Here is a 25,891-nt window from a genome sequence, read left to right on the forward strand (position 1 = left end):
CTGGAGGCTGGTCTCCCTCCGGGGAGGGTGAAGGGTGCTGACGCGGGCCGGCGATGGTGGCGCTCTGTGCCCCACCGGAGTTCGTCACTTAACTCAATGCCGGTTAGTGCCCAGAACCGAGCACCCGGCTCCCGGCACCCGGCACCCAGCTCAGTCGGCAAAGATTTGGGCAGCGTCAGGCAGGAGCTCTCCCACGGACACTTTGTCTGCCAAAGCAAGTAAAGGTCGGAAGTTGGTTGGTTCAGGACACGCTTTGGGCGGAAACCTGGCTCTCTGGGTCTGATAAGGAGCCTGGGCTTGCCCACCTGGAAAACGTAGGTAGCCTGAATGTGCGGCGCCGCCAAGTGGCAGGACAGCCCTGAGCCTAGGGCGGTTTTGACCCTCTGCAAACCCACGACAGCCTTTATTAGGGGGACCGCCAAACATGCAAACACGGTAAATCACCCCATTCTGCATGCAAGGTCTTTTATTGTTTTTTTGATATAAAATTGCATTTAAAGGAATATGTATCATTTTACGTTTGGATTTATTTGACTACTAGAGGCCTGATGCACAAAATTTGTGCAAGGAACTCAGCCTTGAAGCCACGGAGGCTTACCTCGGCCCTGGAAGCCCCAGCTTTGTCCAGAAGGTCATCTGGAAGGACTTCCGTAAGGTCATTTGGCTGTCGGGTCTAATTAGCATATTACGCTTTTATTATTATAGACTAGTGGCCTGGTGCACGAAATTCGTGCACGGGGGAAGCGGGGGGTCCCTCAGCCCAGCCTGCACCCTCTTCAATCTGGGACTCCTATAGGATCGGGCCTAAACCGGCAGTCGGACATCCCTCTCAAAATGCAGGACTGCTGGCCCCTAACCGCTCACCTGCCACCCTGCTCGCCCCCAACTGCTCTCCCCTCCTGGCCCGATCGCCCCTAACCACCTCTGCCTCGGCCCTGCCACCATAGCTTTGTCTGGAAGGACATCCAGAAGGTATCCCAGTCTAATTAGCATATTACCCTTTTGTTAGTATAGATAAGGAAATCATTTAAATTCCTGTGGCTGTGATTGGTTTTGTTTGTTTGCTTTGGAGGGGAGGGGTGTTGGCATCTCTCACTGAGAATTATTTAAGAAGCAAAAAGCCCTAAATAGTTTGGCTCAGGAGATAGAGTGTCAGCCTGCAGACTGAAGGGTCCTGGGTTCGATTCCGGTCAAGGGCATGTACCTTGATTGCGGGCACATCCCCCGTAGGGGGTGTGCAGGAGGCAGTTGATCGATGTTTCTCTCTTGTCGATGTTTCTAACTCTCTATCCCTCTCCCTTCCTCTCTGTAAAAAATCAATAAAATATATATTTTTAAAAGAAGCAAGGAAATCTACAAATTGCTTTCAAGTGATTTTTTTTTATAAATCCTTATTGTTCAAAATATTACACATATCTCCTTTTTTTTCCCATTAACACACTCCACCCTGCCCTGCCCCGCCTTAGGACCTCACCGCCCATTGTCTGTGTCCAAGGGCCATGCATATATGCATAAAGGTCCTTGGCTGGTTACCTCCCACCCACCCACCCTCCAAGATTCCACAATCTGCTCCAAGATTCGAGTCTATGGATCTACTCTGTTCATCAGTTTATTTTGTTACTTAGGTTCCACATATGAGTGAGATTATGTGATACTTGTCTTTCTCTGACTGGCTTATTCCACTTAGCATGATACTCTCCAGGTCCCTCCATGCTGTCTCAAAGGATAAGAGATTCGTCTTTTTTACTGCTGTGTAGTATTCCATGGTGTAAATGTACCACAGCTTTTTTATCACTTGTCTATGATGGGCACTGGGGCTATTTCCAAATCTTAGCTATTGTAAATTGCGCTGCTATGAACATAGAGGTGCATACATTCCTTCTGATTTGTGCTTCAGGTTTCTTAAGATATATTCCTAGTAGTGGGATCACTGGGTCAATAAATGGGAGTTCCATATTTTTTGAAGAAACTCCATACTGTTCTCCATAATGACTGCACCAGTCCGCGTTCCCACCCGCAGTGCACGGAGGTTCCCTTCTCTCCACACCCTCACTTGCCGTTGGTTGATTTGTTGATGGCAGCCATTCTGACAGGTGTGAGGTGATACCTCATTGTTGTTTTAATTTGCATCTCTCTGATGATTAGTGACTTTGAGCATTTTATCATGTCTCTTGGCCATCTGTATGTCCTCTTTGGAGAAGTGTGTATTTACTAGGTGTACCAGTTAATAATGCGGATTTTTTTCAATAGATGGAGTTACACATATGTTGATATATATTTGATTTGATATGTATGCTATTTTGTTGTATTGACAAGCTTCAAAACTTCATATGTCAAATTTGCTGAAGGTGTTAACTTCAGATATTTTTATGCTTAAAAATGTCGAGTTTTGTGCCAATAAAAGAGCATTTGTGGGAAGTTTTAATTCATTACTTTATTTTGAAGAAAAGTGCTGCTGAATACTTCGGGAAGCTTATGGTGAATATGCTTCATCTCAAGATACTTGTGAATGCTGGTTTAAACGCTTTAAAAGTGATGATTTCGATGTGAAAGACAAAGAACGTCCAGGTCAACTGAAAAAGTTTGCAGACCAACTATTACAAGCATTATTGGATGAAGATGCGTGTCAAGGGTGAGGCCTCGTGAACCTAGGCCCGGGTGAGGCCACGTGCCCCCGGGTCTGGGAGAGGCCAAGCGTCCCTGGGTCCGGGTGAGACCATGCGTCCCTGGATCCGGATGAGGCCTCGGGCACCTAGGCCCGGGTGAGCCCAAGTGGCCCTGGGTCTGGGAGAGGCCAAGCGTCCCTGGGTCCGGGAGAGACCATGTGTCCCTGGATCCAGGTGAGGCCTTGTGCAACTAAGCCCGGGTGAGGCCACGTGCCCCTGGGTCTGGGAGAGGCCAAGCGTCCCTGGGTACGGGTGAAGCCAGATCCTGGGTCCGGGTGAGGCCGTGCGCCCCTGGATCCATCCGGGTGAGGCTGGGTCCCAGGCCTGGGTGAGACCACGCGCCCCTTGGGTATGGGTGAGGCCACGTGCCCCTTAGTCCAGGTGACGCCGTGCCCCTGGGTTCGGCCGAGACCAAACCAGAGGGAGTCGGACCTCCATTACCACCATTTGTCCACCATCCAGAGCTGAGGGGTCAGTGCTGACATGTACACATAAGGAACTACTGGACATCGAAATTGGGTCTCAAAAGAACTGTTGGTCCAGGGGGAAGCTCGCTACAGATTGATTCATTTGCCTGTCAGCATAAATATTATTGCTCGTCTCACATTCAGTTCTTATTAGTATATATCTAGTGACATTTGATCTCGTTCATCTAGAGGAAATGATGAACAACATAGACTGAGGAACAAGAACAGAACCAGAAGCAAGGAGGCATCGATCGGACTATCGGGCCTCAGAGGGAGGATATGGGAGGGTAGGGGGAGGGTGGGGGGGAGGGGGAGAGTTCAACCAAAGGACCTGTATGCATGCATATAAGCCTATCCAACGGTTAAGTTCAACAGGGGATTGGGGCACGCGTGGGGAGAGGGGTGGGATGGGAATGGGGGGATGAGGACAAATATGTGACACCTTAATCAATAAAGAAATTAAAAAAAAATAAAATAAAAAAATAAATAAAAGTACAAAAAAAAAAAAAAAGATGCGTGTCAAACTCAAAAACAACTTGCAGAAAGATTAAACGTTGCTCAGCAAACAATTTCCGATCTTTTACAAGCAATGGCAAAGATTTTGAAGGAAGGAAAATGGGTGCCACATCAACTGAATGAAAGACAAATGGAAAACTGAAAAGGCATCAGTAAAATGTTGCTTCAATGGCACGAAAGGAAGTCTTTTTTGCATCGAATTGTGACTGGTGATGAAAAGTGGATTTATTTTGAGAATCCCAGATGCACAGAATCATGGGTTGATCCAGGTCAACCATCAACATCGACTGCAAGGCCAAATCGCTTCGGAAAGAAGACAATGCTCTGAGTTTGGTGGGATCAGGAAGGTGTGGTGTATTATGAGCTTCTAAAACCAGATGAAACTGTTAATACTGATTGCTACAGACAACAAATAATCAATCTGAACCATGCTTTGATCATGAAATGACCAGAATGTTCCAGAAGACACGGCAAAGTAATTTTGCTTCATGATGACGCACCATCACACACTTCAAAGCCAGTTAAAGACACGTTAAAAGATCTTGCCTGGGAAGTATGAACCCACCCGGTGTATTCACCAGACCTTGCTCCTTCAGCTGACCACTTGTTCCGATCGATGGCACACGCACTTCCTGAGCAGCACTTCAAAACGTACAAAGAAGTGGAAAATTGGGTCTCTGAATGGTCTGCCTCAAAACAAGAAAAGTTCTATTGGGACGGTATCCACAAATTACTTAAAATATGGGGGAAATGTGTAGCTAGTGATGGACGTTACTTTGAATAAAGCACTTTTGATGTTTCTCTTGAAATTATCGTGTTTTCTTTGATTACAAAATCCACATTATTAACCGATACACTTAGTAGGTCCTTTGCCCATTTTTTAATTGGATTGTTTGTCTTCTTTCTGTTAAGTTGTATGAGTTCCTTATATATTTTGGATATTAATGCTTTATCAGATGTATCATTACCAAATATGTTTTCCCTTTTCATTTTGTTGACAGTTTCTTTTGCTGTGCAGAAGCTTTTTATTTTTGATGTGGTCCCATTTGTTTATTTTCTCCTTAATTTCCTTTGCCCTAGGAGATGTATCCATAAACATACTGCTACAAGAGATGTCTGAGATTTTGCTGCCTATGGTTTCTCCTAGGATTTTTATGGTTTCCCGACTTACATTTAAGTTTTTTATCCATTTTATTCTTGTGTATTATATAAATTGGCGGTCTACTTTCATTTTTTTGCATATATCTGCCCAATTTTCCCAACACCATTTATTGAAGAGACTGTCTTGACTCCATTATATGCTCTTGCCTCCTTTGTCAAATACTGAGCATAATGGCTTGGGTCGATTTCTGGGTTCTCTGTTCTGTTCCATTGGTCTATATGCTGTTCTTGTGCCAGTACCAGGCTGTTTGATTACAGTGGCTTTGTAGTATAACTTAAAATCTGGTATTGTGATTCCTCCAACTTTGTTCTTCTTTCTCAAGATTGCTGTAGCTATTCAGGGTCTTTTTTGGTTCTATATAAATTTTTGGAGTATTTGTTCTAGATCTGTGAAATATACCATTGGTATTTTAATAGGGATGGCATTGAATCAGAAGAGTGCCTTGGGTATGGACATTTTAATGATGTTAATTCTACCAATCGATGAACACAGTATATTCTTCCACTTGTTTATATATTCTTTTATTTCTTTTTTCAACTTCCTATAGTTTTCCCAATACATGTCTTTTGCCTCCATGATTAAGTTTATTCCAACATATTTTAATTTTTTTGTTGCAATGGTAAGTGGGATTGCTTGTTTCATTTCTCTTTCTGAGAATTCATTATCTATACTAATAATAGCCTAGGTGGTGTTACGCCCTCACATCATCACAGATGGCCATCACAAGATGGCCACGCACACAGTGGAGGCGGGGCCCGGTGGCGACTCTGCGTGGTGAGTCCTGGGGTTCCCGCGGCTCTGTGCAGTGCAGAGGAGGCTGGTCCTGGCAGAGGAGGTGGGTCACAGCAGGGGAGGGCAGTTGTGGGTGATCAGGCCAGCAGGGGAGGGCAGTTGGGGGTGATCAGGCTGACAGGGGAGGGCAGTTGGGGGCGATCAGGCTCGCAGGGGAGGGCAGTTGGGGCGATCAGGCTGGCAGGGTAGAAGTTAGGTGTCAGTCAGGCCGTCAGTGGAGCGGTTAGGGGCAATCAGGCTAGCAGGCAGAAGCGGTTAGGGGCAAGCAGGCAGGCAGGCAGGCGAGCAATTAGGAGCCAGCAGTCCCAGGTTGTGAGAGGGATGTCCCAGATTGGAGAGGGTGCAGGTCAGGCTCAGGGACACCCCTTGTGCATGAATTTCATGCCCCGGGCCTCTAGTTGGCATATAAAAAAGCCATCCATTTTTGGGTGTTGATTTTGTATCCTGCCAAATTGCCAAATTCATTTATTAAATCTAGAAGTTTTTTGGTGGGGTCTTTAGGGTTTTCTATGTACAATATCATGTCATCTGTAAAAAATGAGAGTTTTACTTCCTCCTTTCCAAATTGGATGTCTTTTATTTCTTCTTCTTGTCTGATCACTGTGGCTAGGACTTCCAGTACTTTGTTGAATAAGCGTGGTGAAAGCAGACATCCCTCTCTTGTTCCTGTTCTTAGGGGAAATGGTTTTAGCTTTTGCCCATTGAGTATGATATCCACTGTAGGTTTGTCATATATGGCCTTTACCATGTTGAGATATGCTCCCTCTCTTCCCACTTTGCTGAGAGTTCTTATCAAAAATGGATGTTGCATTTTGTCGAATGCTTTTTCTGCATCTATTGATATGATCATGTGCTTTAGTCTTTCAATTTGTTTATGTGATTTATCACATTTATTGATTTGTGAATATTGTACTAGCCTTGCATCCCTGGAATAAATCCCACTTGGTCATGGTGTATGATCTTGTTAATGTATTGCTGAATCCAATTTGTTAATATTTTGTTGAGGATTTTAGCATCTATGTTCATCAGGGATATTGGCCTGTAATTCTCCCTCTTTGTAGTGTCTTAATCTGGTTTGGAATTAGGATAATGCTAGCCTCATAAAAAGAGCTTGGAAGTGTTCCTTCCCCTTGGATTTTTTGGAATAGCTTGATGTAGAGAGCACCTGGGAAAGGCCTCTGAGCTGATTGTCATCTGAATACAGTGGCGCCTGGCAGAGCCACGCCCTGGAAACATACCTTGCCAGAGGCAGGTGTGTTGTCAGTCTGACCTTTAGCTCAGGCACCAGGGGGTGGATTTCATTATCTAAATCCAGCCAGGCACCAGGAACAAACACAATTATCCAGGCCCACCCAGAAGTGATGATTACAAAGAAGCCACAAGAATGCACATATTTTCTTTATCTGAAACTTTAGTAAAATTTCCTGGTATCTTACTGTATAAAATAAACACACTGTATAAAATAAATGCACTGTATCAGCTCTGGGTCCCTGTCTCTCCATCAGATGACAGCTGTCCCACCTGGTCCCAGCTTTCCCTACTGTCTTTGTGTCTGTCTCTTTCATTTTCTCAATCCCCCGTTGCCCCTACTCAGGACTCCTATCTGCTATCTAGCCGTGTTGGTTGCGGAAAAGAGAGAAATATTTATAGTTTGTGGAGTATAGTGTTAGTTCTTTGAATGTTTGGTACAACTCCCATGTAAAGTCGTCTGGACCTGGGCTTTTGTTTCTGGGAATTTTTTTTTATTACTGCTTCTATTTCATCAGTTGTTATTGGCCTATTCAGGTTTTCTGATTCTTCCTGATTCAGTTTTGAGAGATTGTATTTTCTAGAAATTTGTCCATTTTATCTGCATTGTCCAGTTTGTTAGCATATAGTTGTTCATAGTATTTCCTTACAATCCTTTGTATTTCTGTGGTGTCAGTGGTTATTTCTCTGCTTTCATTTCTGATTTTATTTAGTTGGGTCCTCTCTCTTTGTTTCTTCATGAATCTAGCTAATAGTTCATTAATTTTGTTTATCCTGTCAAACAACCAGCTCTTGGTTTCATTGATTTTTTTGTATTTTTTTTTAGTCTCTATATCATTTATTTCTACTCTAATCTTTTTTTTTAAATATATTTTTATTGATTTCAGAGAGGAAGGGAGAGGGAAGAGAGAGATAGAAATATCAGTGATGAGATAGAATCAATAATTGGCCACCTCCTGCATGCCTCCCACTGGGTATTGAGTCCACAACTTAGGCATATACTCTTGACTGGAATCAAACCCGGGACCCTTCAGTCCGAAGGTCGATGCTCTATCCACTGAGCCAAACCAGCCAGGGCTCTGCTCTAATCTATATTATTTACTTCCAACTTACTCTGGATTTTCTTCTCGTTCTCTTTCTAGTTCTTTAAGTTGTAGGGTTAAATAGTTTATTGTAGATTTTTCTTGTTTTTTGAGGTAGGCCTATAATGCTATGAACTTCCCTCTCAGGACTGCTTTTGCTGTGTCCCAGAGATTTTTGGGTTGTTGTGTGTTCATTTTCATTTGTTTCCGTAAAGTTTTTTATTTCTTTCTTGATCTCGTTGGTAACCCATTCATCCTATATAATAAAAGCCTAGGTGGCATAATGCGCAATGTCATCACAAGATGGCCACCACAAGATGGCCACCCTCATGTTGTCACAAGATGGCCACCACAAGATGGCCAGCAGGGGAGGGCAGTTGTGGGCGATTGGGCTGGCAGGGGAGGGCAGTTGTGGGTGATCAGGCCAGCAGGGGAGGGCAGTTTGGGGGGATCAGACCTGCAGGGGAGGGCAGTTGGGGGTTATCAGGCTGGCAGGAGAGAGCAGCTGGGGGTGACCAGGCCAACAGGGGAGGGCAGTTGGGGGCCATCAGGCCTACAGGGGAGGGCAGTTGGGTGTGACCAGGCTGGCAGGAGAGAGCAGCTGGGGGTGACCAGGCCAGCAGGGGAGGGCAGTTGGGGGCCATCAGGCGTACAGGGGAGGGCAGTTGGGTGTGACCAGGCCTGTAGGGGAGAGCAGTTGGGGGTGACCTGGCTGTAGGGGAGAGCAGTTGGGGGTGACCTGGCTGGCAGGGGAGGGCAGTTGGAGGCAACTGTGCTGGAAGTGGATGCCAGTTGGGAGCAATTGGGCCAGCAGGTGGGGGGTAGGGGAGGGCAGTTGGGGGCAATTGGGCCAGCAGGAGAGCAGTTAGAGGCATCAATCAGGCCAGCAGGGGAGCGGTTATGGGGCAATCAGGCTGGCAGGCAGAAGTGGTTAGGGGCAATCAGGCAGGTAGGCAGGCAGGCAGGCAAGTGGTTAGGAGTCAGCAGTTCCAGATTGTGAGATGGATCCCAGATTGGAGAGGGTGCAGGCTAGGCTGAACAACAACTCCAACCACCCATGCATGAATTTCGTGCACCAGGCCTCTAGACTATATATATATATATAAAACCCTAATATGCAAATAGACTGAATGGAGGAACAACCGAACAACTGGTCACTGTGATGTGAGCTGACCACCAGGGGGGTGTGGGCGGAACATTGGCAGCAGGCGGCAGAGCGCGGAACATGGCGTGCTTTGGCTGCTTTGGGATGGTGGAGAGCAGGGCCCCAGACCAAGGTGGGGCACCAGTTGCTGTCATCAGGGCAAGCCTCTGGTGGTTACTGAAAATTCTTTGCTCCCGTGCACCGCAGTCCCACCCAGCACTCATACCTGCTGCCAGTGCCAGCACCAATCACTCAGCACCATCAGCGGGTGCAAGAGGTGGCTGCCAGCCCCGATACCCCTCAGGGCTTCTCCACCTCACCCTGCTCCTGAGGGGTGATCGGGCCAGCAACCACCTCTTGCACCCTCTGCCAGCAACGACCCCACTCGTACCCACTGGCAGACCGGAGCCGCCACTCTCACCCACAGCCAGTGCTGGCCCTGCTCGCACCCACAGCTGATGCTGGAGCTGCCACTCACACCCACAGCCAACGCCTTTCACACCCTCTACCAGTGCCTGGCGCTGATCCTGATCGCTCGGTGCCATCATCGGGTAAGAGCAGTGGCTGCCGGCCCCCAATCACCCCTGAGGGGTTCTCCACCTCTCCCTGCTCCTGAAGGGTGATCGGGGCAGCAGCCACCACTCGCACCTGCTAACAGCACCTGCCCCGCTCGCACCTGCTGCTGGTGTTGGCCCCAATCACTCTGTGCCATCAGCGGGTGCGAGCAGGGCTGGCGTCATCAACACATGGCAGTGGCAGTGGCGGGAGCAGGGCTACTGGCAGATGGGACCAGGGGGCCACAGTGGGAGGGGCCAGGTAGGGGTGCAGAGGATGGGCCAAGGCCCCCCCCTGTGCCCACCACAGCCTCGTGGCCCACAGTTCCTTTCAAGGTGCACGAATTTCCCCTAGTTTAATAACATGCTATTTAGCCTCCATGTGTTTGAATGTTTTGGGGTGTTTTTACTGTAGTTGATTTCCAATTTTATTCCACTGTGATCTGAGAAAATGCTTGATAGGATTTCAATCTTCTTGAACTTGTAAAGACTTGTTTTGTGTCCTAACATGTGGTCTATCTTTGTTAATGATCCGTGTGTACTTGAGAAGAATGTATATCCTGCAGCTTTGGGGTGAAATGTTCTATAAATGTCAATTACATCCATCTGATCCAGTGTGTCCTTTAGAGTCACTGTTTCCTTGTTAAGTTTTTGTCTGGAAGATCTATCCAGTGAAGTCAGCAGGTTGTTAAAGTTTCCCTACTATGACTGTATTGTTACCTATCTCTCCCTGAAAGTCTTCTGGAAGTTTTTTTTTATATATTTGGATGATCCTATATTGGGTGCATATATATTTACCAGGGTTATATCCTCTTATTGAATTAAACCTTTTAGTATTATGTACTGACCTTTGTTGTCTCTTGTGATGGCCTTCATTTTGAAGTCTATTTTGTTGAATATGAGTATTGCTACTCCAGCTTTTTTTTTTTTCTTTGCTTTTTTTTTTTTTCCTTTTCCATTTGCATGGAAAATTTTTTCCCATCCCTTCATTCTCATCCTATATGAGTCTTTTGTTCTGAGGTGGGTCTCTTGTAGGCAGCATATAGATGAGTCATGTTTTCCTATCCATTCAGCTACCCTATGCCTTTTTATTGGAGCATGTAATCGATTTACACTTGGGTTATTACTGATAGGTACTTATTTATAGCCATTTTAATTCTGTATGGCTAGGTTTCTCTCTCTGTTTCTTCTTCTCATTACAGCAATCCCTTTAGCATTTCTTGTAATGCTGGCTTGGTGGTGATGAACTCCTTTAGCCTTTTTTGTCCAGGAAGCTCTTTATTTGACCATTTATTTGGAATGATGGCCTTGCTGGATATAGTAATCTTGGTCTCAGATCCTTGCTTTCCATTACCTTGAGTACTTCAAGCCATTCCCTTCTGGGTATAGAGTTTCTGACGAGAAATCAGGTGTCAGCCTTTTGGGAACTCCTTTGTAAGTAACAAATTTCTTTTCTCTTGCTGCCTTTAAGATTCTCTCTTTGTGTTTAATTTTTGGCATTTTAATTATGATGTGTCTGGGTGTGGGTCTGTTTGGGTTCTTCTTGCTTGAAGTCCTCTGTGCCTCCTGAACTTGTGTGACTTTTTCCTTTACCAGGTTAGGGTAGTTTTCTGCCATCATTTCTTCAAACACATTCTCTGTCCCTTTCTCCCTTTCTGCCTCTTCTGGCACACCTGCTATTCAAATATGATTATGTTTCACATTGTTCCCACAGCTCCCTTAAGCTGTCCTCCTGTTGTTTAATTGTTTTATCTTTTTGGTTCTCTGATTGAGTGATACTTTCAACTCTGTCTTCTAATTCACTGATTCGATCCTCAACTTCCCTTAACCTGCTGTGTAATCCTTCCAATGTGTTCTTTATTTGTGCTATGTCATTCTTTATTTCCCAATGTTCTCTTTTCATAGTTAATATATCATTTCTCATGCTGTTGTGCATCTTTACCATCATGATTCTGAACTCTGTATCAGATAAATTTCTTATCTCTGCTTCATTTATCTCTTTTTCTGGAGAATTCTCTTGTCCTTTCATTTGGGGGTTGTTTCTTTGCCTCCTTATTTTGCCCGCCTGTTTGGGTTTGTGACTGTATTAGGTAGATCTGCTACGCTTCTCAATCTCTAGTGCAGGACAATGCCAATGCTGTTTCTGACTAGTTTGATCAAGCAAAGATTCAAAGCCTCCAGAGACCACCTCCGGGTACAGACTGATAGGATTTTGTCTTGAATTGCCCACAGGCTATCTTCCATAGGTGTGGCAAGAGTTCTTTTCAACAGGATGGGGCTATTGCTTCTGCCTGGAGGCTAATTGTTATTCTCATTCTTTAATGGGCCTGAGCAACTCCACACTGTGGGGCAAGGTGTTTTCCAATAGGGTGGATCAACTGTCTTCCCCCAGGCAAAGCTACCTGTATAGCTAATGTCCGTGTGAGGAAGATAGCCTCCACAGTGTGAGAGAATGACTCAGCACAGGAAACCGGGGTGTCTGCCCTCTGGGCTGTAACCCCAGAGCCCCTGATCCTGGCTTCTGCTCACACGGCTCCAGTCCACTCTGCCCTCCCTCTGCCAGAGCACAAGGTGCATAGCTCCACAGGAAATTTTGTGCTTTGGCCCTTTAAGAGGGTGCCTGAATTTCCAGTGGACAGCAACTCTGCTGCTTTTCACAGCCAGATGTTATGTGGGTATTCTTCTCAGTTGTGGTGCTTGTTGCTGGGGGGCCTAGTTTAGGGATAAGAGCCTGGAGTTTTCAGTGGCAACATCCCCCCCCCCCAGCTGAGATATCTCTCCAGAACTTCAGCTGCTGTCTTTGGGCGCCCAGCCAGCCCTTTTGCACCTCTGCTCCTCCTACCAGTCTCTATGACATCTGCACTTTCAGTCCTCGGTTATCAGGGTTCTCTCCAGTGAGTCTTTTGTTCGTTTTCCAATGATTTTATGATATACTAGAGGCCCGGTGCATGAAATTCGTGCACGGGGGAGTGAGGGGTGTCCCTCAGGCCAGCCTGCACCCTCTCTAATCTGGGACCCCTCAGGGGATGTCCGACTGCCCGTTTAAGCCCGCTCCCCTCTCACAATCCAGGACTGCTGGCTCCCAACTGCTCACCTGCCTGCCTTCCTGATTGCCCCTAACTGCTTCTGCCTTCCAGCCTGATCACCCCCTAACCACTCCCCTGCCAGCCTGATCCATGCCTGACTGCTCCCCTGCCAGTGTGTTTGCCCCTAACTGCCCTCACCTTTAGGCCTGGTCACCCCTAACTGCCCTCCCCTGCAGGCGTGGTCCCCCCCAACTGCTCTCCTCTGCAGGTCTGGGTCCCACCCAACTGCCCTTCCCTGCAGGCCCAGTCACCCCCAACTTCCCTCCTCTGCTGGCCTGGTCACCCCTAACTGCCCTCCACTGCAGGCTTGATTGCCCCCAACTGCCCTCCCTTGCAGGCCTGGTCCCTCCCAACTGCCCTCCCCTCTTGGCCATCTTGTGTCCACATGGGGGCAGGATCTTTGACCACATGGGGGCAGCCATCTTGTGTGTTGGAGTGATGATCAATCTGCATATTACTTTTTTTTGCATATTACTCTTTTATTAGATAGGATAGAGGCCTTGTGCATGGGTGAAGGCCAGCTGGTTTGCCCTGAAGGGTATCCCAGATCAGGGTGGGGGTTCCCTTGGGGTATGGGGCGGCCTGGGTGAAGGGCCTGTGGTGGTTTGCAGGCCAGCCACACCCCCTGGCGACCCAAGCAGAGGCCCTGGTATCTGGGATTTACGTATCTTCTACAATTGAAACTTTGTAGCCCGGAACAGATCCAAGCCTCCTGCTCGCTCTGTGGCCGGCAGCCATTTCTTTTGGGGTTTGTGTATCTTCTATAATTGAAACTTTGTAGCCTGGAGCAGAGGCCTAGGCCAGCCAGGGCTGCAGAAGCTTTGCTTCCTCCATTGCCGGGGGCAACCCTTGACTCCTGCTCTTTCCAGCTCCGTAGCTGCTGCCATTTCTATTTGGATTTGTTTACCTTCTATAATTGAAACTTTATAGCCTTGAGTGGAGGCTTAGGCCACCAAGGGAAAGAGGAAAGCTTGGCTTCCTTTGTTACTGGGGAAACCCAAGCCTCCCTCCTGCTCTCTGTGGCTGTAGCCATCTTGGTTGGGTTTATTTGCATATTTGTTCCTGATTGGCTGGTGGGTGTGGCTTGTGGGCATGGCTTGTGGGTATAGTGGAGTTAGGGTCAATTTGCATATTACTCTTTTATTAGGTAGGACTAGAGGCCCGGTGCACGAAATTTGTGCAAGAGTAGGCCTTCCTTCCCCTGGCTGCTGGCACTGGCTTCCCTCTGGCACCCAAGACCCGGGCTTCCCTCTGGCTGCCTGCAGGTACCCAGGACCTGGGCTTCCCTCGCAGCCCTGGCTTCGTCCAGAAGGTCGTCCCGAAGGACGCCTGGTCTAATTAACATATTACGCTTTTATTATTATAGATTTACATTTCATAGTACCTTTTTGCAATATTGAGTTTTCATTATCCAAACTTTTTTATGGCCTCTGAAAAGCATGTAGGCCCCCAAAAACTGTGCATAGCTATGACATCATATGTGGGGAAATGTTGGTAGTCAGAGGACTTAGCGAACTTGAGGCCTGTTTCGAGTGACTGTTCCTGCTGCCACAGGCTGATAAGAAGCCAGGAATAACTTTCAGCTGGTGAACGTTAGATTCAATATTCACCTATACTTATAAACTGTCCAAAGCCCTACAGAACCAAGAAAAGATGGAGAAGCACCCGAGTCTCTTTTTCTGGATGTCCAGGGTTCAATAACTGGGTAAAATACAGAACTGAAATGCGGGGGCCTGAAGCGGCGGGGGCCAAACATGGCGGGGATCTCCCTTTTCCGCGTCCCGCACGGAAAGAGAGATGAACGAACCGGTTCTAAGTGGAGGTGGCCAGGGATTGAGAAATAATAGAAATAAAGAAAACAAGACGCAAAAATAGATTCATGAAGCTGGGGCTGGGTGGGACGCCATCTTTTCTCTCTGATGGAGAGGCAGCATGACGACGACCCTGAGCCACCCAGCAGGTTTATTTTATATCCCCAAAATCCAGGAAGTAACACCAAAACTTAGGATCAAAGGAGCTTATTTGCATTCTTTTTTTTTTCCCAATTTTTTTATTAAGGTATTATATGTGTACATATTTTACCATTGCCACCCCCCACCCCACTCCCATATATGCCCTCACCCCCCAGAGTTTTGCATCCATTGGTTATGCTTATATGCATGCATACAAGTCCTTTGATTGATCTCTTATCTCCCCCACCTCTCCCTAACTTTCCCCCTGTAATTTGACAGTCTGTTTGATGCTTTACTGTCTCTGTATCTATCTTTTTGTTCAAGATTATAATGTTCTTTATTACCCATAAATGAGTGAGATCATGTGGTATTTTTCTTTCATTGACTGACTTATTTCACTTAACATAATGTTCTCCAATTCCATCCAGGTTGCTGCAAATGATGAGAATTCCTTCTTTTTTATGGCAGCATAGTATTCCATTGTGTAGATGTACCACAGTTTTCTGATCCAGTCATCTGCTGACGGGCACCTAGGCTGTTTCCAAATCTTAGCTATGGTGAATTGTGCTGCTATGAACATAGGGGTGCATATATCCTTTCTGATTGGTGTTTCTAGTTTCTTCGGATATATTCCCAGGAGTGGGATTACTGGGTCAAATGGGAGTTCCATTTTCAGTTTTTTGAGGAAGCTCCATACTGTTCTCCACAGTGGCTGCACCAGTCTGCATTCCCACCAGCAGTGCACGAGGGTTCCTTTTTCTCTGCATCCTCGCCAACACTTGTCGTTTGTTGATTTGTTGATGATAGCCATTCTGACAGGTGTGAGATGGTACTGCATTGTTGTTTTGATTTGCATCTCTCGGATAATTAGTGACGTTGAGCATGTTTTCATGTGTCTCTTGGCCTTCCTTCTGTCTTCTTTTGAAAAGCTTCTATTTAGGTCTGTTGCCCATTTCTTTATTGGATCATTTATCTTCCTTTTATTAAGTTGTATAAGCTGCATGTAGATGTTGGAGATCAAACCTTTATCAGTGATGCCATTTGCAAATATGTTCTCCCATGCAGTAGGCCTTCTTGTTGTTTTGTTAATGGTTTCTTTTGCTGTGAAAAAGCTTTTTATTTTGATGTAGTCCCATTTGTTAATTTTCTCTTTAGCTTCCATTGCCCTAGGGGCAGTGTCAGTGAAGAATTTCTTTTGGCATATGTCTGAGATTTTGCTGCCTGTGGATTGCTCTAGTATTTTTATGGTTTCCCGTCTTATGTTTAAGTCCTGTATCCATTTTGAGTTTATTTTTGTGTATGGCGTAAGTTGGTGATCAAGCTTCATTTTTTTTGCATGTATCTGTCCAATTTTCCCAACACCATTTATTGAAGAGACTGTCTTGACTCCATTGTATGTTCATGCCTCCTTTGTCAAATATTAATTGAGCATAGTGGTTTGGGTCAATATCTGGATTCTCTATTCTGTTCCACTGATCTATATGTCTGTTCTTGTGCCAGTACCAGGCTGTTTTGAGAACAGTGGCTTTGTAATACAGCTTGAAATCTGGTATTGAGATCCCTCCTACTTTATTCTTCTTTCTCAGGATTGCTGTGGCTATTCGGGGTCTTTTTTTTATTCCAGATGAATTTTTGGAGAGTTCTTTCAAGGTCTGTGAAATATGCCATTGGTAGTTTAATGGGGAGTGCATTGAATCTATAGATTGCTTTGGGTAGTAGTATGGACATTTTAATGATGTTGATTCTACCAATCCATGAACATGGTATGTTCTTCCATCTGTTTACGTCTTCCTCTATCTCTTTTTTCAGTGTCCTGTAGTTTTCCGTGTATAGGTCTTTTACCTCCTTAGTTAAGTTTATTCCTAGGTATCTTAATTTTTTTGGTGCGATGGTAAATGGAATTGCCTTTTTAGTCTCTCTGTCTGTAAGTTCACTATTGGTGTATAGAAAGGCCATAGATTTCTTGGCGTTAATTTTGTATCCTGCTACATTGCCAAATTCATTTATTAAGTCTATTAGTTTTTTGACGGAGTCTTTCGGATTTTTTATGTACAATATCATGTCGTCTGCAAATAAAGACAGCTTTACTTGTTCTTTTCCAATTTGGATGCCTTTTATTTCTTCTTCTTGTCTAATTGCAATGGCTAATACTTCCAGTACTATGTCAAACAGGAGTGGTGAAAGTGGGCATCCCTGTATTGTTCCTGTTCTTAGGTGAAATGTTTTTAGTTTTTGTCCATTGAGTATGATGTTTGCTGTGGGTTTATCATATATAGCTTTTATTATGTTGAGGTATGAGCCTTCTATTCCCACCTTGTTGAGAGTTTTTATCAAGAAAGGGTGTTGGATTTTGTCAAATGCTTTTTCTGCATCAATTGATATGACTATGTGATTTTTATCTCTCAATTTGTTTATGTGATGTATCACGTTTATTGATTTGCGGATATTGTACCATCCTTGCATTCCTGGGATAAATCCTACTTGGTCATGGTGTATGATCTTTCTGATGTACTGGTGGAGCCGATTTGCTAGAATTTTGTTGAGGATTTTGGCATCTATGTTCATGAGGGATATTGGTCTGTAATTCTCTTTCATTGTGTTGTCTTTATCTGGTTTTGGTATTAGGGTGATGCTGGCTTCATAGAAGGAGCTTGGAAGTGTTCCTTCCTCTTGAATTTTTTGGAATAGTCTGAGGAGGATAGGTTTTAGTTCTTCCTTGAATGTTTGGTAAAACTCTCCTGTGAAGCCATCAGGCCCCGGGCTTTTGTTTGCCGGAAGCTTCTTGATGACTGCTTCAATTTCGTCCATAGTTATTGGCCTATTGAGCTCTTTAGATTCTTCTTGATTGAGTTTTGGAAGGTTGTATTTTTCTAGGAATATGTCCATTTCCTCCAGGTTGTCCAGTTTGTTGGAATAGAGTTGTTCATAGTATTTTGTAACAATCCTTTGTATCTCAGCGGGGTCTGTTGTTATTTCACCTCTTTCATTTCTGATTTTGTTTATTTGGGTCCTCTCTCTTTGCTTCTTGGTGAGCCTGGCTAGAGGTCCATCAATCTTGTTTATCCTTTCAAAGAACCAGCTCTTGGTTTTGTTGATCTTTTGTATTGTTTCTTTGGTCTCTATGTCATTTATCTCCGCTCTGATCTTTGTTATTTCCTTCCTTCTGGTTACACTGGGCTTTTCTTGCTGCTCTTTTTCTAGCTCTTTGAGTTGTAGGGTTAAGTAATTTATTACCATTGATTCTTGTTTTTTGCAATAGGCTTGTAGAGCTATGAACTTCCCTCTCAAGACTGCTTTCACTGTGTCCCATAGATTTTGGATTGTTGTGTTTTCATTGTCATTTGTTGCCATGATGTTTTTTATTTCTTCCTTGATCTCTCTGGTGACCCAGTCATGGTTTAATAGCATGCTGTTTAGTCTCCAAGTGTTTGATTTCTTTGGATTGTATTTATTGTAGTTGATTTCCAGTTTTATGCCACTGTGATCTGAGAAGACGCTTGATATAATTTCTATCTTCCTGAATTTGAAGAGACTTTGCCTGTGACCCAGCATATGGTCTATCTTTGAAAATGACCCATGTGCACTTGAGAAGAATGTATATTCTGTGGCTTTGGGGTGAAATGTTCTGAAGATGTCAATTAATTCCATCTGGTCTAGTGATTCATTTAGGATTGCTGTTTCTTTGCTGATTTTTTGTTTAGAGGATTTGTCCAGTGGTGATAGTGGGGTATTAAAGTCTCCTACTATGATTGTATTGCTATTAATCTCTCCCTTGAAATCTTCCAGGAGTTTTTTTATGTATTTGGGTGCTCCTATATTGGGAGCGTATATGTTTACCAGAATTATTTCTTCTTGTTGGATTTCTCCCTTTAGTATTATGAAGTGGCCTTCTTTATCTCTTGTTATGGCATTTACTTTGAGGTCTATTTTGTCAGATATAAGTATTGCTACCCCAGCTTTTTTTTTCATTTCCATTTGCCTGAAAGATATTTTTCCATCCCTTCACTTTCAATCTGTGTGAGTCTCTTGTTCTGAGGTGGGTCTCTTGTAAACAGCATATATATGGGTCGTGTTTTTTTATCCATTCAGCTACTCGATATCTTTTGATTGGAGCATTTAGTCCATTTACATTTAAAGATATTACTGAAAGGTATTTGTTTGTGGTCATATCTATTTTTGTGTCTATATTCCTTCTTACCTGTTTATTTCTTCTTTTTACAGTATTCCCTTTAGCAATTCTTGCATTGCTGGTTTGGTGGTGATAAACTCCTTAAGCCTTTTTTTATCTGCAAAGCTCCTGATTTCCCCTTCAATTTTGATTGATAGTCTTGCTGGATATAGTATTCTTGGATTCAGTCCTTTGCTTTGCAACACTTTGTATACCTCCGTCCATTCACTTCTAGCTTGTTGTGTTTCTGTTGAGTAATCATTTGACAATCTGATGGGTGTTCCTTTGTAGGTAACTCTCTGTCTCTCTCTTGCCGCCTTTAATATTCTCTCTTTATCATTTATATTTGCCATTGAAATTATGACATGTCTTGGTGTGGGTCTTTTGGGGTTGATCCTGCTTGGGACTCTCTGTACTTGCGTAACTTTTATCTTTCCCATATCCGGGAAGTTTTCTGTCATTATTTCTTCAAATAGATTTTCTAATCCCTGCTGCTCTTCTTGTCCTTCTGGCAGCCCTATTATACGCATGTTACTTCGTTTCATGTTGTCCCGAAGCTCCCTTAGGCTTTCCTCCTGCTTTTTAATTTTTTTCTCCAATTGCTGTTGAGATTGAGCTTGTTTCTGTACCTGATCTTCTAACTCACTAATTCGGTCCTCTGCTTCTTGTAGTCTACTGTTGAAACTTTCCATGGTGTTTTTGATTGTAGCTATATCACTTTTCATTTCTTCCTGATTCTTGCATAAGTTGTTTATTTTCTCATCCATCCGATGTATAAATTCCACGACCATTACTCTAAACTCCTTTTCGGTCATGTTGCAAGCTTCAGTTTCACTGATTTCCTTTCTTGGCGACTCCACATTTTCTTTCCTCTGTGAGTTATTTCGTTTCCCCATTCTGGCTATCACCAGAAAGCTCAAGCTTCCGTTTGCGTGGACCTGGGCCGTGTGCTGTGGGGACTTCGCTCCACCCGAATTTCACTGAAGTGCTCTGACACTAGGACGTGTGGCTGCCTTTGGTTGGTGGGAACCAGACTTGCCCAGAGTCAGTGTCCCCAGTGTTCCGTGTGGTCTCGTGTGCACACTTAGATTCAGGGGCCCTGTCTGCACCACACTGTTGGTATGTGCCAAAAATGAGATCCTTAGCATGTGCCAGGAGTCAGAGTTTCCCTGTGTCTGCACCAAGACTAGAGTGTCAGAGTCTCTGTTGCCTTGTGCGGTTTCTCGTTGAGACTCAGGGTCCCTATGTGTGCATGCACCAACAATTGGGGTTGCTGGCTCTTAGTGTGAATGCGCTGTGAGTCAGGGATCCCAGGCAGCTGTGTCCGGCGTGCCAAATTCCCTGAAGTGGAGCTGCGACCTGTGTGTGCTCTCTCTACTGAGCCAAACCGGCTAGGGCGCACACTCTTGATTTCCTGAAGGTGAGCTGGCTCTGTGCACTCTACTGGAGTCCCGGAAGGGGGGCGGAGTCTGTCCTGCGCGCCAAATTCCCCAAAGGGAAAGCCCCTCTGTGCAAGCACTAAGATTCCCTGAAGGGAGAGCTGTGACCCGCAAGCCAAATTCCCCCAAATTCTCCGAAGGGGAGCCCTCTGTGCGCACTGACAGATTTCCCCAACAGGGAGCTGATTCTCTCCTGTGCGCGCGCTCGCGCGCCAAATTCCCTGAGGGGGAGCGAGTCCCTGCGCAAAGCTCTGCGGCTTGGGCGAGAGGCGGGTCTATCAGTTAAAATGGCGCTGTCTGCGCGCCTGCGGGGAGGGGGTAGGCTCTTTGACTCACGGAATTCTGCCGGGACGTCTGGATTCTTGTTGTTCGTTGGTCTGAAGCTGTGGTAGCAGTTCTCTGTCCCCAGTGGCTGCAGGGTCCTGGTTTGTGTCAGAAGCCAGGATCCGAGTCTCAGGCAGCTCTGTTTCTCAAGATGGCGTGGTCTCCGCGTCCGCACCAGCCGCCGAGATGTGTCCGCTTTGTGCGCGGGGCTCCGCCGTCTAGGACTGCCCGGTTAGGCAGCCCCTTGGAAGACGTGCAGAATCTAACTGACCCTAGCTCACACACACACACACACACACGTCTACACTCTTCTCTATGGGTTCCTCACTCACACTCTCTCTCTCCCTACCTTCCTGCCGGTCGCCATCTTTAATCCCTGACTTAGGTTTTTTTTTCTATTTGCATTCTTAATTAGGCCCCAGCATTACTGGATTTACATATCTAGTCCCGCCCCTGCTGACACCTGGGCTGCTATGAAGTCAGAACTGATTAACAGGTCCAGCCTCATTGGGGAAGCATGTTCCCAGGGCTTGACTCGGCCTAAGCCCTGAGTTCGGCTGACGATAATTAAGGAAATGCCCAGGTGCCTCCCAGGCGGCCCTCTACACTGAAATATCATTGCTGACATGTACACATAAGGAACTGTTTGACATTGAAATTGGGTCTCAAAAGAACTGTTGGCCCAGAAAGAAACTCACTACAGACTGATTCATTTGCCTTTCAGCATAACCATTATTGCTTGTCTCATTTTCGGTTCATATAAGTGTATTTCTAGTAGCACATGATCTCACTCATCTAGGGGAAATGATGAACAACATAGACTGAGGAACAAGAACAGACCCAGAAACAAGGAGGCATAGATCAGACTGTCGGGCCTCAGAGGGAGGGTAGGGGAGAGTGGGGATAAAGGGGAGAGATCAACCAAAGGACTTGTGTGCAAGCATATGAGCCTAACAAGTGCTTAACCTTTTGCACTCAGATGAGTGTGACTCGACACAGTTAGCATTAGAATAAAGGAATCGAGAAAAAAGCAAGCGAGTGCAAAGGGTTAAGGACAACAGGGGGATGGGGGCATGCGTGGGGAGGGGTGTGGGATGGGAATGGGGGGATGAGGACAAATATGTGATACCTTAATCAATAAAGAAATTTTTTTTAAAAAAACGTATGCAAGATATTTTAAAATAAAAATATATTGAAAACTTAAAAAAAAAAAAAAAAAAAAGAACTGGGTAAATACTGCCTGCACAGACCTGGGTAATTTCTGGGTTAATCTCTACAAATCAGAGTATAGGCAGATGGCATTTCTGGGTTTCCTAACCCAACATGGCAAGCATTTAGACCTTTTTTTTTTCCTTTTATGAGGTTGTCTATAGAGGTCCTCCCACCTTGGTCTTAGTACTTAGTTCTTAGTACTTAGTGCTTAATTGTTAATTCTCCCACCCTGTCATTGGTACCTACATCACTGAGCCCAGGGTTTGCCTTAAGATGGCCACAAGCTCCCCCTCCCTATACACGCATCCCTTGCCTATGGCTTTATCCCTCCAGCAAGAAGTGGAGTCTGTTTTCCACCCCTTACACCTGAGCCTCGACATGTGACTTGCTTTGGCCAAAGGGACATTAGAAAATAGGACACTGTTTGCACATTAGGGCTTGTCCCTTATAGCCCCTGGGCAGCCTCCAACTGCCACTGTGCAAATACGCCCCAACCCAACTGGAGGTGGGAGGCCCCGTTATCTCTGTCATCCCCGCAACACCCGTTTCCTGAATCCCTCTAAAACACGAATCTCCCCAAGTACAGTTTTTCTCCTCTGTTCAAAGCACTGCAATGCAGTTATCCCATTAAAATCAGAATAAAACCTACAGAATAAAATCAAACTCCTTAACATGCTATTCAAGACTTTGGCTTTGGGCCCACCCTGCCCTGTCCCCCATTTTTTCCCTAAGAGCCCTTTCCTGCAGCCTGGCTTCCCCTGTCTCCAACCTGCTGCCTTCCCGGCACCTCCCCCAGCCCACAGCCTGCCCTTCCGTTCAGATTCAGGCCACTGTCCTCCAGTCTCCCATCAGTGCCAGTCTCCTCCTCGCTCCGGCCCACAGCTGTGCGCACATGGGAGGGAGACACCGCAGTGCTCGCGAGGAGCCAGGAGCAGACCCAGACTGACCGCAGTTACATTCCCAGCCATCCACTCGACACTTAGCACACATGTCCTTGCATTATAAGTCAGCACTTCCTGTACATGTGAGTGAGAGAGAGACTGGGGAGCTAGCTTTTGTAGAACGACCACTACATCCCAAGGGTCTTCATATGTCACATAATGGACCATCGCAGTAACTTCGTGAAGTAGGTCATCAGCTCCATGTTACCACCAAAGACCCTGAGGCTTGGACAGGTAAGTACCTGACCCAGTTTACAAAGCCCACCCTGGAGCCCAGGTCCGTCCGACTCACTGCCTCCTGAGTATGCGTTCAAACATTCCAGTAAGTACTAACCTCTCTACCCTGAGGTCCAGGTGTGTTAGCGCTCTCCAGAGAAACAGAACCAATAGGAGATAGACAGACAGAGGTGCACAGATAGATGATGATATAGACAGATGATACATACATACATGCATGCATACATACATACATACATAGGGAGTTGGCTCACATGAACATGGAGATTGACAAGTCCCATGATCTGAAGTCCAGAGACCCAGGAGAACTGATGACATAGTTCCATCTCAAGTTCAGGAGAAGATCCATGTCCCAGCTCCAAAACAGTCCCCGCTTTTGTTCTCTCAGACCTCAGACAGACGATTTGGTGAGGATGAGATCTGCACCCTGCAGGGGGGCCATCTGTTTTGCTCAGTCTACAGATGCAAATGCTAAACTAATCCAGAGAAACCCCTCCCAGACACATACCATATAACGTCAGACCGATCGTCTGGGCGCCCGCGGCCCAGCCACCCAGCCACGTTGACACAGAATTACCCTCATGAAGAGGGCCTGATGCCTCTCCTCCACTTGTCACTAGGCCCAGGGGGAATGGGTCACTAGGCCCAGGGGGAATGGGTCACTAGGCCCAGGGGAAATGGGTCACTAGGCCCAGGGGAATGGGTCACTAGGCCCAGGGAGAATGGGTCACTAGGCCCAGGGGGAATGGGTCACTAGGCCCAGGGGAAATGGGTCACTAGGCCCAGGGGAAATGGGTCACTAGGCCCAGGGGAAATGGGTCACTAGGCCCAGGGTCACTAGGCCCAGGGAGAATGGGTCACTAGGCCCAGGGGAAATGGGTCACTAGGCCCAGGGGGAATGGGTCACTAGGCCCAGGGGAAATGGGTCACTAGGCCCAGGGGAATGGGTCACTAGGCCCAGGGGAAATGGGTCACTAGGCCCAGGAAGAATGGGTCACTAGGCCCAGGGGGAAATGGGTCACTAGGCCCAGGGGGAATGGGTCACTAGGCCCAGGGGAAATGGGTCACTAGGCCCAGGGAGAATGGGTCACTAGGCCCAGGGAGAATGGGTCACTAGGCCCAGGGAGAATGGGTCACTAGGCCCAGGGGAAATGGGTCACTAGGCCCAGGGGAAATGGGTCACTAGGCCCAGGGGGAATGGGTCACTAGGCCCAGGGAGAAGGGGTCACTAGGCCCAGGGAGAATGGGTCACTAGGCCCAGGGGGAATGGGTCACTAGGCCCAGGGGGAATGGGTCACTAGGCCCAGGGGAAATGGGTCACTAGGCCCAGGGGGAATGGGTCACTAGGCCCAGGGGGAATGGGTCACTAGGCCCAGGGAGAATGGGTCACTAGGCCCAGGGAGAATGGGTCACTAGGCCCAGGGGAAATGGGTCACTAGGCCCAGGGGGAATGGGTCACTAGGCCCAGGGAGAATGGGTCACTAGGCCCAGGGGGAATGGGTCACTAGGCCCAGGGAGAATGGGTCACTAGGCCCAGGGAGAATGGGTCACTAGGCCCAGGGGGAATGGGTCACTAGGCCCAGGGGGAATGGGTCACTAGGCCCAGGGGGAATGGGTCACTAGGCCCAGGGGGAATGGGTCACTAGGCCCAGGGAGAATGGGTCACTAGGCCCAGGGGAAATGGGTCACTAGGCCCAGGGGGAATGGGTCACTAGGCCCAGGGGAAATGGGTCACTTGGCCCAGGGGAAATGGGTCACTAGGCCCAGGGGGAATGGGTCACTAGGCCCAGGGGAAATGGGTCTCTTCTGTTTAACCACCACCCCTCATCCTCATAGGCTGTATGTCACATCTTCGAACAATTATTCAAGGCACTGCTTTGGTTCAGTGTACTAAGAGACAATTCAGCACAGTTTCTAAAGGCAATATCATAAATACACATTAACTTACTGCAGGTTGATTTCAATCATTTTTATTGGCTTGTAATGAATTCCATCATGTACTATCTTTCTTGGCTTTACTCATCTTAACTCTTTTTTTTTCTCCAACTTCAACACACAAAATTTAGGAGGGAAATGAGACAAAGTGGGAAGAGGAGCAGTCAGTCAAGTGACCCTCGCCCTACTGGAGAGGGAGCAAGGTTGTCTCTGGACCGCAGGTGTGGGGCATCAGGAGTTAGAAACCTCTAATTGCAACCAAGTCCCTAAGAGTAACTTAGGGACTTTTGCAAAGAGACACAGCCCTGCCGGCATGGCTCAATGGTTGAGTATTGACCTATGAACCAGGAGGTCATGGTTCGATTCCTGGTCAGGGCACATGCCCGGATTGTGGGCTCCGTCCCCATTGTGGGGCATGCAGGAAGCAGCAGATCAATGATTCTCTCTCATCATTGATGTTTCTCTCTCTCCCTCTCCCTTCCTCTCTGAAATCAATAAAGACATATTTTTTAAGAAGAGACACAGTTAGTGACCGGAAAACCCAGGCTTGCGGACTCCCAGCCCAGCATGTCCCCCACTGTGTCCCAGCCCTACAGCAGGGGAGTCCACCACCTCCCAGCGCCTGGCCACTCCTGCAGCTGGAGCCTTTGCTGTCCTGGCTCCACCCTGCACTGGAGACACTCCCACCCGCACCTCCCCACAGAGGTGGCAGCCCGCCTGGGCCTGCGAGAGGCTGAGCTACAGCTTCTCTGCAGTATGAGGCCTGGAGTCGGGTCTGCTGTCATTTCTTGAACATCTCACACCCAACTTTGCACCATCTCTGAGACCTCCTTGCTTGTTGAACTTACCCTTTTTAGTTAAAATAGGAACCATTTCTGGTCACTTACTGTTTGCCAGGCACTGTTCTCATAGCTGTGTATGTGTGTTATCTAATGTAGTTGTCAGCATTCTGTGTAGGTTCTCATT

General features: G+C 46.4%; 1 pseudogene; it reads left to right on the forward strand.

Annotated features, from left to right (window-relative positions):
• Positions 1-9,158: 9,158 nt before the first annotated feature.
• LOC103299605 (glycogenin-1-like) overlaps positions 9,159-25,891 on the forward strand; it is a 45,475-nt pseudogene continuing 28,742 nt past the window's right edge.

Source organism: Eptesicus fuscus, chromosome 14, assembly GCF_027574615.1.
Source record: "Eptesicus fuscus isolate TK198812 chromosome 14, DD_ASM_mEF_20220401, whole genome shotgun sequence".
NCBI classification, from domain to species: domain Eukaryota; kingdom Metazoa; phylum Chordata; class Mammalia; order Chiroptera; family Vespertilionidae; genus Eptesicus; species Eptesicus fuscus.